At 39.4% G+C, this 12,493-nt stretch overlaps 1 pseudogene; it reads left to right on the top strand.

The window, feature by feature from the left end:
* Positions 1–12,493, top strand: part of LOC149250932 (uncharacterized) — a 39,259-nt pseudogene that overhangs the window by 26,095 nt on the left and 671 nt on the right.

Here is a 12,493-nt window from a genome sequence, read left to right as displayed (position 1 = left end):
ATGACCTTCCCGCTCATTCTTGTAAGCGCCAAGATCATCCTAACCATCTTTGGCATATTTTTCTTCATTTTAGACACAACAACATTCGACTAAACCCACATAAATGTGTTTTCTACGTTGAATCTAGATGACTCCTTGGCTTTATCATTTCCAAGGACGGTATTCGCCTTGATCTGCTTAAAGTCGAGGCCATTGTAAATTTACCCCCTCCATCTTCATTGCACCAACTCCAGAGCCTGCAGGGAAAGGCAAATTTCCTCCATTGTTTCATACCCAATTATGTTGGGCTAGCTACAGGATTTACCTGGTTGCTCAAACAAGGAATGCCCTTTGTCTGGGATGAGGTTGCCCAAAAGGCTTTCGATGACCTCAAGGCTGTCCTCATAAATTCTCCTTTGCTGCATCCCTCGGATTATCATCACAGCTACTTCCTTTACCTGGCTGCAGACCCTAGCACCATTGCTATGGTATTGGTACAAAATGATGACGAAGGCAATGAACATGTTATCTACTACCTTAGCCATAATCTCCTCGACACTAAAACACGTTATGCCCATGTTGAGAAGTTGGCTTTGGATGTTGTACAGGTTGTTCAGCGCTTTCGACGCTACATTCTCTTAAGCACTACTACTGTGATTTCTGAATACAACCCCATGACCTACATCCTGACTCGTCAGTTGCTAGGGGGAAAGTATTCTAAATGGATTTTCATCCTACAAGAATTCAATTTGGTATTTACTACTGCCAAATCTAAAAAGTCACTAGTTTTTGCTGAGTTGATTTGCTCCCTTCCTTCTATGTCTCTCCCCACTGGCGGAGATGAACAACTTCTGAACGAGACTCTTTTGCTGATCAACACCCTTGACCCATGGTACGGTGATGTCATTGTGTATCTCCAAATGTCCACGTTACAATCTGCGTTGACTAAGGATGACTGTCGACGGATTTGACATCACTCCCAACCCTATCGTATTATTGGAGATACTTTATATTGTGTCGGTGTCGATTTAGTTCTTCGTCGATGTCTTACTCTCGAGGAGGCTGAGAGAGTTCTCAATGAATCCATTCTAGGGCATGTGGTGGTCATATGTCTGGCTATTTTACCGGATAGAAAAGCCTTTGCGTTGGTTATTTCTGGCCATCCATTTTTAAGGACAACATCCTTGTTGTTCGCAAGTCAAATTTACTAATGCAAGATGTGCGCCCCACCCGCTCACCTACACCCAGTCATTACCATTGGTCCTTTTTCCAAATGGGGAATTTACGATATCACATGTAACCGTTGCTCGGCCGGGAAGCATGGTTATATTATCATTGTTGTGGATTATTTCACCAAATGGCTTGAAGTAATGCCTACATACTTTGCAGACGGTAAAATGATGGCTCAATCTCTTTTCAATCACATTATTTCCAAGCTCAATGTACCTCGAGCCATTGTCACAGACCATGGCTCCCATTTCCAAGATTACATGATGGCTGAGCTAAGCTCTATGTTGGGTTTGTGCCACGATGGCTCAACCCCATATTACCCTCAGGCCAACGGTCAGGTTGAAGCTATGAACAAAGTTTTGGTTACAATGCTTCAGCATACTATTGGGATGCACAAGTCAAATTAGCATCTCATGCTCTTTTTAGCTCTATGGTCTTACCAAACCTCGACCAAGGATGCAACTGGTTTCACACCATTCCATCCTTTCTATGATCTAGAAGCAATGTTACCAATTGAATGCAAAATTCCTTCGCTCAAGCCAGTGGTCGAACTTCTCCCTGAAACATCACCTCAAGAAGAGTGCCTTTCATATTTAGAATGGATGGATGAGACTCATTGTCTCACTGCTTTGGTCATCGAAGAGCAAAAGAAGCGAGTCAAGTCCCATTTCGGGCGATCGGTCTCCCCCCGCATGTTCTCTGAGGGTGATTTGGTTTTACTATATGATCAAGCTAATGATAAGCTGGGGGCAGGCAAGTTCGAACCCATGTGGCATGGGCCCTACATTGTAAAACATGTTTTGCAAAAAGGGGCCTATGAGCTAATTGATTATAAAGGAAATCCTTTGGACAAGCCCTGAAATGAGCTTTATCTCAAAAGGTACTATGCTTAGGTCATCTTGCATGGTTACTTGTGTACATGAGTGTGTCATTCATTTGTTTGCAGTGTGGTTTTGTGTGTTAGTTTTCAAATAGCTTTATTGTTTACTATGTTTTCCCTGCTTTGTAGATGTCTGTGACTCCTCACATCAGTTTCACTGATGGTGCTTGTTGTAGTAGCCAGAATCTATCCTTGGCGACATGGGCCATTTATGACCCTCACGGTGAGTTGATTGATCTTCAAGGCATTTGTTTAGGTCGCACGACTAATAACATTGTTGAATACAACGCAGTCATTGAACTGTTGTCAGAAGCCATCGCTCTTGACATTCAGGAGTTGGTTGTCAACTTGGATTCACAACTTTTCCTTCAACTCAATGGGAAATATTCCATCAGAAACCCTCAAATATTTAGAATGTATCTACATATTCATCTACTGGAAATAAATTTTGATTACATTACATATCATCATATTCCTAGGTGCATGAATATTGTTGACACCTAATCATCAGGATTGGGTGAATGTAATTAATATAAATAAATGATAAGAAATATGAACAGTCATCGGGAGTTGAAGTGAACAGTCTCTCCCTCATGTATATAATAAAGACCAACCAGAAGGAATAATATACGAATTGTTGTGAGGAGTTACTGTCTGGCCTGACATGGTATCAGAGCTCATAGGTTCCTAAAATTAGTTGTAACTCCTTCTATCAGTTTTTCTGCCATATTTTCTCTGGGCTCTCTACCATAACCATTTTTCTGCACCCTCTTCTCTGACCATTTTTATTCATATTCACCATAGGCTGCGCTGCTCACCTTCTGAAATATCCCAACATCTGGTAATACCTTCTGGACGTTGTCAGAGGCATTGGAGGATTTGTCAGTCGTAGGCATTGGAGGCAGGCAGAGAGAAGTGAGTGAGCATTGATTCTGGTGGTTTCATGGAGATGAGGTGAGGTTAAGATTTCCCTCTGCTGTATCTATGAATCTTATTGTTATGCTCTGTAGTTTTCTCCAACCAGTCGGCTTTTCTTTAAAGAGAAAGACACAATAGTAGTTGTTGTTTGTGGGATTGAGAAGTTACAAGAGGAAAATATGATGATGAATTAAATTGTTGGATAATGAATAGCTTCGATATGGGGGATGCTACCTCACAGGTTTCCACGGGGCTGCTCCGACAGTTCTTATTGTTTAACGCTGCCAATATATTTGTTTACGCTGCTGGTATCTATTAACATTGCCCATACACCACATAAATTTACGCTGTGGTATTCACTACTGGTTCCATTGGTATTGTTCAAAGGATGCATCTTAATAAATCCACACACGAAAAGCTACCTTTATGGACCATCCAGCCAGCTTCAGCGTCCTATTTATCTTCTGTAACTCAGTTTGTATGCTCTGGCATGAATGAATCGGGTTCTACACGTAACACTCGACGTTAAGTCCCAAGCTTTTAAGGCTTTAAGCCCATCTCTACCCTCGTGAAGGTGAAGCTCGGGTCCTCCCTAACCATGGCCAAGCCTTTTAAGGGTCTACCTCGTGAAGGTTAAGCTGCTGGTTCCATTGCTGGTGCCTCACATAGATCTCCCACTACGCAGCAGAACCACACTCCAGTTTTTATTCATATTCACTCTGGCCATAAACGCTTCTATCTCCCACTATACTCTGCTACTGATCCCGCTCCACCTCTAATATAATGCTCCACCTCTCGGTTTATATATGCAGTCCCACTCCCGGTTTATAATACTATGTGGCCCTGATTTATTATGTGTGTTTTTAATATTCTGAGTATTGACTGGAATATTGACATAAAATATATGCTTGCTGGCGAATTTTATGTGAGAATAGCTGAGAGGGAAGCTGAACGCAGAAGATCAAGGCTAAATGTGGAAGTTTGGTAAAAATTTTATTTTTTGTCGTCTACATGGTGCAACTAGGATACTGAGAATGATGTTGGTATTTACGTTGTAAAATTTTGTATATTTACCCTGAGCTTGGTGACCGTGCTTGGTGCTTGTTGCCTTTTTAATGTTGGATTCATAATTTCTGCATTGAATTCTTCTTATGATGTGTGGAGTTATCCTTATGATGTGTGGAGTTATCCTTATGATGTGCATATATATGACATGCCATGGTATAATATGTGGAATATATATTGCATGATATATGAATATTGAGAGCTTGCAGTTGATTCCATTTTGTAAAGACATAGCAAATTACTATTAGTGTTTTGCTACAAATATTGTAATTATTTTTTGGGCTCAGTTCAAATTTTATGATGGAGAAGTTTGTTGAAAAAGAGAAGGGTTTGGAAAAGAAAACAAGTCTTCTTGCACATAGATAGAATAATATTGCTCAAGATTCTTCGAGAGGAAGAGGTGGAAGAGATTTTAGAGGCAGGGGGGGCAGACACTCTCAAGGAGAAAAGGCATATTTGCACTGCATACACTGCAAAAGAAATGGATCACATGATGCCTCTACATGCAAGTTACCATGGGACAAAATTGAGTGTCAAAGAAACCAACAGAAAGGTAAAACTAATGACACATACAAAGGTAAAGCACCTAAATCTACTCACTATGTTGTGGCATAATGTAATATTGGATTAAATGAATATTTATTTAATGCTTCACTTGCTTCTTGGAAAAATGATTGGTTGCTTGATTCAGGAGCAACTTGCCACATGACTCATAGAAGATATTTTTTTGAAGAATTTACTAACAATGTTGATGGAGCAATATACTTTGCAGACCAATAAAAAATCAAGCCATCAGGGCTTGGCATAACCAGGCTTAAATTGTTTGGTCTTCCAAACTTTCTTCTGCATCATGTTCTATATCTCCCACAGCTGAAGAGAAACTTGTTGTCCTTGGTTCACATCCGCCAGCAAGGTCACTCCATTCATATGTTTGATGGCAAGCTTGAGGTGAGAAAAGCATCTAACCACTCACTTGTCATGAGGGGAATAGAAGAAGAAAGGCTTATCAAGCTGCAAGGTACCTCTGCTCATGCACAACATTTCTCATACAATTCTCATTATGAAGAAGGTACACTTCCATCAAGTTTATTATGGCATGCTAGATTTGGACATTTGAACTATGACAGCCTCCGCTTTTTGAAGAAAAATGGTGTTGCTAGTTTTCCTACAATTCCTAGGAAATTTAAGCAATGTGATGCTTGTATTCTAGGCAAGCATAGCAAACAGTCTTTTCATGATTCACATTCAAGAGCACATAGAAAACTTGAACTCATTCATTTATATTTATGTGGTCCAATTCCTATTCCTTCTGCAAATGGAAACAAATATATGATGACATTTATTGATGACTACACTAGAATGTGTTGGGTTTATTTATTGAAGAACAAATCTGATGCTTTTCAAACATTTAATAATTTTAATAAATGGATTGAAAATTATGCACAATCTCATATTGGGTCTAGTCGCACTGATAATGGAAAATAATACACATCAAAGGAATCTGAAAACTATCTTCGCCAACATGGGATCAAACATTAAACAATTGTGCCTTATAATCCCCAACAGAATGGTGTCGCTGAAAGAATGAATAGGACAATCTTAAATATGGTATGATCCATGCTATTCTTCAAAAATGTAAAGATAATGTTTTGGGCTGATGCTGTTCTATGTGCTGCATATATAAAGAATAGATGTCCATCTAATGCTATTAGAAACAAGACTCCATATGAAATGTGGTATGGACATGTTCCTTTGGTAAAGCATCTCAGGGTCTTTGGTTCCACCTATTATGCCTTGATACCAAAGGTACATAGAAACAAACTTGGTGCAAGAAGTCATAAGTGTATCTTTCTGGGGTATTCAAACACCTCCAAAGCATACCGTCTCTATGATGAAGTCAATAAAAAGTTTGTTGTATCTAGAGATGTCATTTTTCTTGAATCATCCAAAACTAACAATGTTGTTGAGCGGCAACTTGATCGCTTGAATAGATTCACAAATGAAAAATCATTTCAAGAATTTGATAATTAGATTCCACATCTTGAAGGGGGGGTTCCTATACTATATCAACATATGGAATCTCCTTATGAAGAACACTCTCCCCCGCATGAAACTCCAACAACGGATGATGCTTTAAGTGATGTGATTGATAGAATTGGGAGACTCAATCTTGATTCAATCCCAACTCAATAAATGGAGCAGCTTGGACCATATGAGAAAGGTCCCCCAAAGTGGCTGACAAAGACACTTGAAAGTGTTCATCCTGATGAGGTTGGAAAAACAGGAACTAGAAATTCAAACCGGAAAAATGGAGGTGATGTAGATGACTCTAATTCACCTGTTGATATGAATGTTTCTTATGATTGTGAATTGAACTTGTCTACAGATTTTAAACCAACTTCCTTCAAAGAAGCTGCTTCTAATGATGAATGGAAAGAAGCAATGTAAAAGGAGTATGATTCCCTCATAAAGAACGGAACTTGGAAGCTACTTGATCCTCCATTAGGAACCAAACCAATTGGCTGCAAGTGGGTCTACAATAACAAGTATAAAGCTGATGGCTCACTTGACAAGCACAAAGCTAGGCTTGTGGAAAAAGGTTTTGCACAAAAGGAAGGGGTTGATTATGAGGAGACTTTTTCCTCCACAGCAAAATGGGCTACCATCCGAACACTCTTTTCCCTGGCAGCTCAGAACAGTTGGAAAGTCCATCAAATGGATGTAAAAACTGCTTTCTTGAATGGAGATCTAAAAGAGAATGTTTTTATGTCCCAGCATGAAGGATTCGCTATGAAAGGACATGAACATAAAGTATGCAAACTTGTGAAGTCCTTGTATAGCCTCAAACGAGCACCATGAGCCTGGTATGAAAAACTAATGGAGCACCTTCTAAAACTCAATTTCAAACATTATGATCTTGATGATGCAACTTTATTTGTCAAGAAAGTTGGAAAAACAGTTGTATATCTTGTGGTATATGTAGATGATCTTTTGATGATAGGGAACAATGAAAGCTACATTACATCCATAAAGAAGGAATTGGGGAAAAGTTTTGAAATAACTGATTTGGGCTATGTTCATTACTATCTTGGTATTGAAGTAACTCGACATCCGAAGTCCATATTTCTTTCTCAAAAGAAGTAAATTGGAGATCTGTTGAACAGGTTTGGCATGACAGAATGCAATCCTCTTACTACTCTAATGGAACAAAACTTAAAGCTCACATCTATTGAAGGAAAAGAATTTGAGGATGCAACAAAGTATAGATAGCGTGTAGGAGGTCTCAACTACCTAACTACTACCAGACTAGACATTTCGTTTGTTCTTGGAATCCTCTCTAGGTTTATGCAAAAGCCTTGTGAGGGGCATTGGTCTGCTGTAAAAAGAGTTCTAAGGTATTTGAAGGGAACTCAAGACTTTGGAATCAAGTATACATAGGTGGACGACTTCAACTTGATTGGATACTCTGATTCAGATTTCGATGGAGACAAAAAAACTGGGGTATCTACTTCAGGATATGTTATGAGTCTTGGATCAGGAGCTGTCTCCTGGAGATCATGCAAAAAATTAGTTCCAGTAGATTCCACAACAGAAGCAGAATACGTGGCAGTAGCTGAAGCAACAAAAGAAATTGTGTGGCTCAGGAAAATTCTTCAAGATTTGCAAGTAAAACAAGTACAATCAACTCCACTCATGATTGACAATACCTCTGCAATAAATTTGGCTAAGAACCCAAAGTTCCATGATCAAACGAAGCACATCAATACTGAATATCATCTGATTCGACATCATGTTGAGGCCAAAACAATCCATCTCTGTCATTGTTCCACTAATGAACAAATTGTAGACATCTTCACCAAAGCGCTTGGAAGAGAAAAGCTTGAACGATTCAGAATGATGCTTGGACTCACCAACATCCCTTTAGATTAATGGGGGGAATGTTGACACCTAATCATCAAGATTGGGTGAATGTAATTAATGTAAATAAATAATAAGAAATACGAACAGTCATTGGGAGATGAAGTGAACAGTCTCTCCCTCATGTATATAATAAAGACCAACCTGAAGGAATAATATATGAATTGTTTTGAGGAGTTACTGCCTGGCCTGACAAACACATTGACAGATGCATTAGCTAATTATGTGTTGGATAGACATTTACGAAACATGTGAAAAATCCAAAACAAATCATGTGTACCATAGTAAGCAAGAAATATATATATATATATATATATATATATATATATATATATATATATATATATATATATAGGGTGATAATTTTTGATACATAAAAACCCAAAAAAATAATAAGTGTGTTCAAATAACATCAGCAACTTGCAGGCCTCATATATCCGTGGCACGCAGGCCTCAAAAATGTAAAATGCTGGACCTAGGAACTAATCAACATGGTGATCGTGGTAGCATGAAACTGCTCGTGCAACATGAGTCAACAATCAACGAATCTGGTCCGATACTCCCGCTGTATGCCTCTGGTACTGGCACGGGATGTCTCCCACTCAGGTGTACTCTGGGATACCATGAGTCAACCCCTCAAGATTCCTCGTGTTCGCCTCCTCATTGTCACTCCTCTCTTAGTAAGGAGCGACATCAAACTGGTAGGTGACGCACCTGGCTATTAGGGAAATCCCGGTAGGACACTCTGGTCCAACATCTACATTGATAAAACAAAATGTTATAAACACATATATATCAAAAACAATTAAAAAATCACAAAATTAAAAATTGATTTCTTACCTTCGTCATCGAAATCTTCCCCATCTGGTAGCGGCATGTCCGGATCTTCATGGAAGTTGGTATTGCTATATGGCTAATCCTCCACGACGATCAACTATTGTCTTAGCCATGAAAAGAAGGCGGGACTGTAAGACATATGCTGGACCACAGTGATCTTAGGCATCAAACGACTCCAACAGGCCATCCGTGGGTCTTGTGGCATTGACGGATCTACCTCAGTCAACTGGTACTGGGATAGTGGCACCTGTTCCAAGAAAAAGGTCACTAGTACAAATCTGAAGCAAAATTGCTTCAGATTCCCTGCCTTAGCATTTTTCAGCTGGAATTTTATGATGATCTTCATGGATTCCACCCAATTGAAGATCATGGGTGTTGTACAGTCGATAGCATATAGAAATTTTGACTTGTTAGTCTCGTGCACTGCTTGGGACCCTGCCACTTTGTTGATAGTCAACAGTAGCACTCTCAGTGTCAGATCTTGCATAATGTCAATCTCAATCTTGCCACTCTTGGATTTGAGGGCTTCAGGGAAATGTTCGGAAAGTAGCATGGATATGCTTTCCCCAATCGGTCGTGACCCATATAGGTTGATTGGTTCCCCCCTTCGGGATAGTACTGTGATGAAATATATGTCTGAAGTTTCTAACTCCAACTCCTGGTCACCAATGATGAATATTTCCTGATTTATGTCCCAGAGACTAATCAGGTATCGAAGAACCTCAGGTTGAGCCTACATCCTTGGTGTGAGAAAGAACTTGACAAGCCCACAATTCCTCAAAGTGTTCAGGCAATTTGGATCATTCAATGCTTGAGTGTCCACATCTTCGTGCTCACGTTCTTTCTAGTCTATCATTTTCGATGATTCTTTCTTGTAAAAACCATGTATTCAAGTCAATAATCATTTTTGGATAGTAAAATTTGGATTCAAATGGTGGTTTTGAGAGGAAAATGGCTTTTTCCTTATTGAAAATGTCGGCGCAGTTGGGCATTTTAATTACCCTCGGTCAGCGTGATTCCATGCCCAGAACTCTTGCTGACCGAGGGTGAATTTATTTTGCCAAAACCTCCCTCAAAAATCCAAAAAATGGATGAAAGAAGGAATAAACAGTATGGAAATGGAGCTTAGGGCTTTGGCTCTTACCTACAACTAGCAGCTCGGTGAATGACCTGCCGGATCTCCTGCAATTTGCTCCAAAAAAGTTAGGGCAAAATTGGGTGAAAAGTTTTTTAGAGCAAGGTAAAATGGTAAATGGTAAAAAATATTTACTTTTCCCTCCTTTTATTCAATTTTTCATGAAATATTAGGGTTTTTAAGTATTTTGACCTATTTTTCCCCAAGAATTGGATAATGCACTTTACCCTTTGTGCTACAATAGGTGATGGTTGTTCAACGATGATGTCGAGTCACGTTTCAACTCTTTTCTCGACTCGTAAAACTCAAATGAAAAGATTGCTGAGTAGTTTTCCCTTTTGACTCGTAAAAGAGAATAAAATGGGGGGTCTGCTTTCAAGCTCCTTTTTTACCCTTTAAACACAAAATGATAGCCGAGCCCTTGTTGTTTCAAACTCATTAATGGATGCAAAATGTTGTTTTCCTAGTATATGTTTACACCTTTTTTGGGCTAGGATGCACTACTTATGAAAAAGGTACTCCTTGACTGAAATGGTCAAGTGGTTCTCTCAAGTATCATTTTCTACCTGTTCAAGCTCAAGAGACACAAATGTACGAAAAAGGACCATGCGGAGTTTTCTATTCCATGTCTTTCTCAAACTTTCTAAACATGAAAAAGATACTGAGTTACACCTTTGTTGGACTCATTAAAATATTAAACAACATCAGATTCGTCACCATGACGAATATGAGCTTCTCCTTCCTAGGGCTCGTTAAACTTACTAGGCTAGATTCATTTGAAGGATGAACTTACAGTGCAAGAATACCCTATCCCCTTCAAGCTTGTGATTAAAAAATAATTGGGGTACCTACCAGGAATGGTGGGGGAAAATTTGGAAATCTAATGAGTTGTGTTGACAGCTCACTCTTGAACATGACACTTTCTGCTTCATGTCGGGTTTGGATAACCTTCTTTTTATCGTTTACCTTCCTGGGTTGGGCCATTCATTTTTGTCTTCCATTTGATCTATGCCACATCATTATGACTAACGGTCCCATGCATCCAAAAGCTGCAAAACTTCCAGTCCTGTCGCCGATATGTTTAAGAGTTGACCTTTGGCAGTTACACTTACCCCCGATTCTCTGTATCATCCACAATAATTTTGAATCTCTCTGTCTCGTGTCGATGATGTGGGATACGTTATGGCCCTCCTTTGACATGATCACTTCCTGTCGACTTCAGCTCATTATTTGGGAAGTTGATTGTACCTTAGAGCTTTCATGCCCTAATGGTGAGTTCTTCGCACTCGATGACAAGTTCACATCATTGGCTTTCGATCGGGTGATTTCACGGATGTTCAACTTCAGTTCCTCTATTCACATTCCATGAATTGGGCTGATAGTACCTTGAGAATCATTGTCGTTATTGGTGGTTTCTCTTGCACTTGTTAACAGTTTACATCGTCGACTGGTAATCAAGCGATTTTCTAGCATGTTCGATGTCAACACATCTATTCACATGTTAGAATTTGTACTTTGATCGGATCGTGTTGGAGTGCAAGACCCTGGGCTCAGATCACAAAAGTCTAGGTTTCAAGGCAATTTGACATGATCATGTTGATATACATGTCTCTCTCAGATGGATGGCTACAACCATACCATGAGTTGTCATATGTGATCCTTCTCATTATTTGATGGATGCGACCATACCTTGGTTGATATGATCCTCTTTATTGGATGTTGCGCCCACACATGGATCCATTTACATGATCATTCTCTGGATGGTTGCATCCATACCATGATTCATGTATCATTTGACATATTTTTCAGTTATATATGTGTATTTGTACTTTCTTGCAGGTTTTCTGATGACAAATTCCAGTTCCCCACACTGATTCATAAAGCATTTCATCCCTCACTCTAGTTCAACCTTCACACTTTAGGGGGCATCTGTTACACAAAATTTTTCCATTGTCCCTATACTCCCCATTCCTTGATCCTGGAGGACGTCTAAACTGAATTCTACATGCTTTCCCTTCATGAAGAAACTCCCATTGTGTCCCTCTTCATGAGCAAAACAATTCCCTTTCGCACCATTTCCCAAAAATCTTCTGTTTTTCCTAGTATACAAGACCATCTCTAATTACCCTTGTCCTCCTCCCACTAAAATGCGGGGATTAACATTGTCCCTAGTTCCAACCGGAGTGATTGAGATTTGTTTTAGTTGTGTCGATCCTCTTTTAGAAAGTTTTTTAAATGAGTTGAAGCTTCCAGCTCTAGAAGCTTCGTAATAGAAGTCTGGTAAATGGTTGAGTTGGATAGAGTCGAGGATGTTAGCTTGGGCTCCTTTCCCCTATAAGGATGGAACTACCTCAAGTGATAAGACCTTCTCCCATGAGAAGAGGAACCATATCCCATCCACTCATGTTATATAAACCTCCCTTTTCCCAAGCACAAGCTAATGTTAATTTTGGTGTGCTAGTGCTAATTAAGTTTGGAGTAAAAAACATGCTATTCATAGTTTTAGATCTCTAGTTGTGTGTGAGGGAGAA

Source organism: Pinus tabuliformis, chromosome 7, assembly GCF_031772625.1.
Source record: "Pinus tabuliformis cultivar Carrire ecotype Pingquan chromosome 7, CPIR1, whole genome shotgun sequence".
Classification (NCBI taxonomy): domain Eukaryota; kingdom Viridiplantae; phylum Streptophyta; class Pinopsida; order Pinales; family Pinaceae; genus Pinus; species Pinus tabuliformis.
This window is presented reverse-complemented; position numbering and strand designations above follow the sequence as displayed.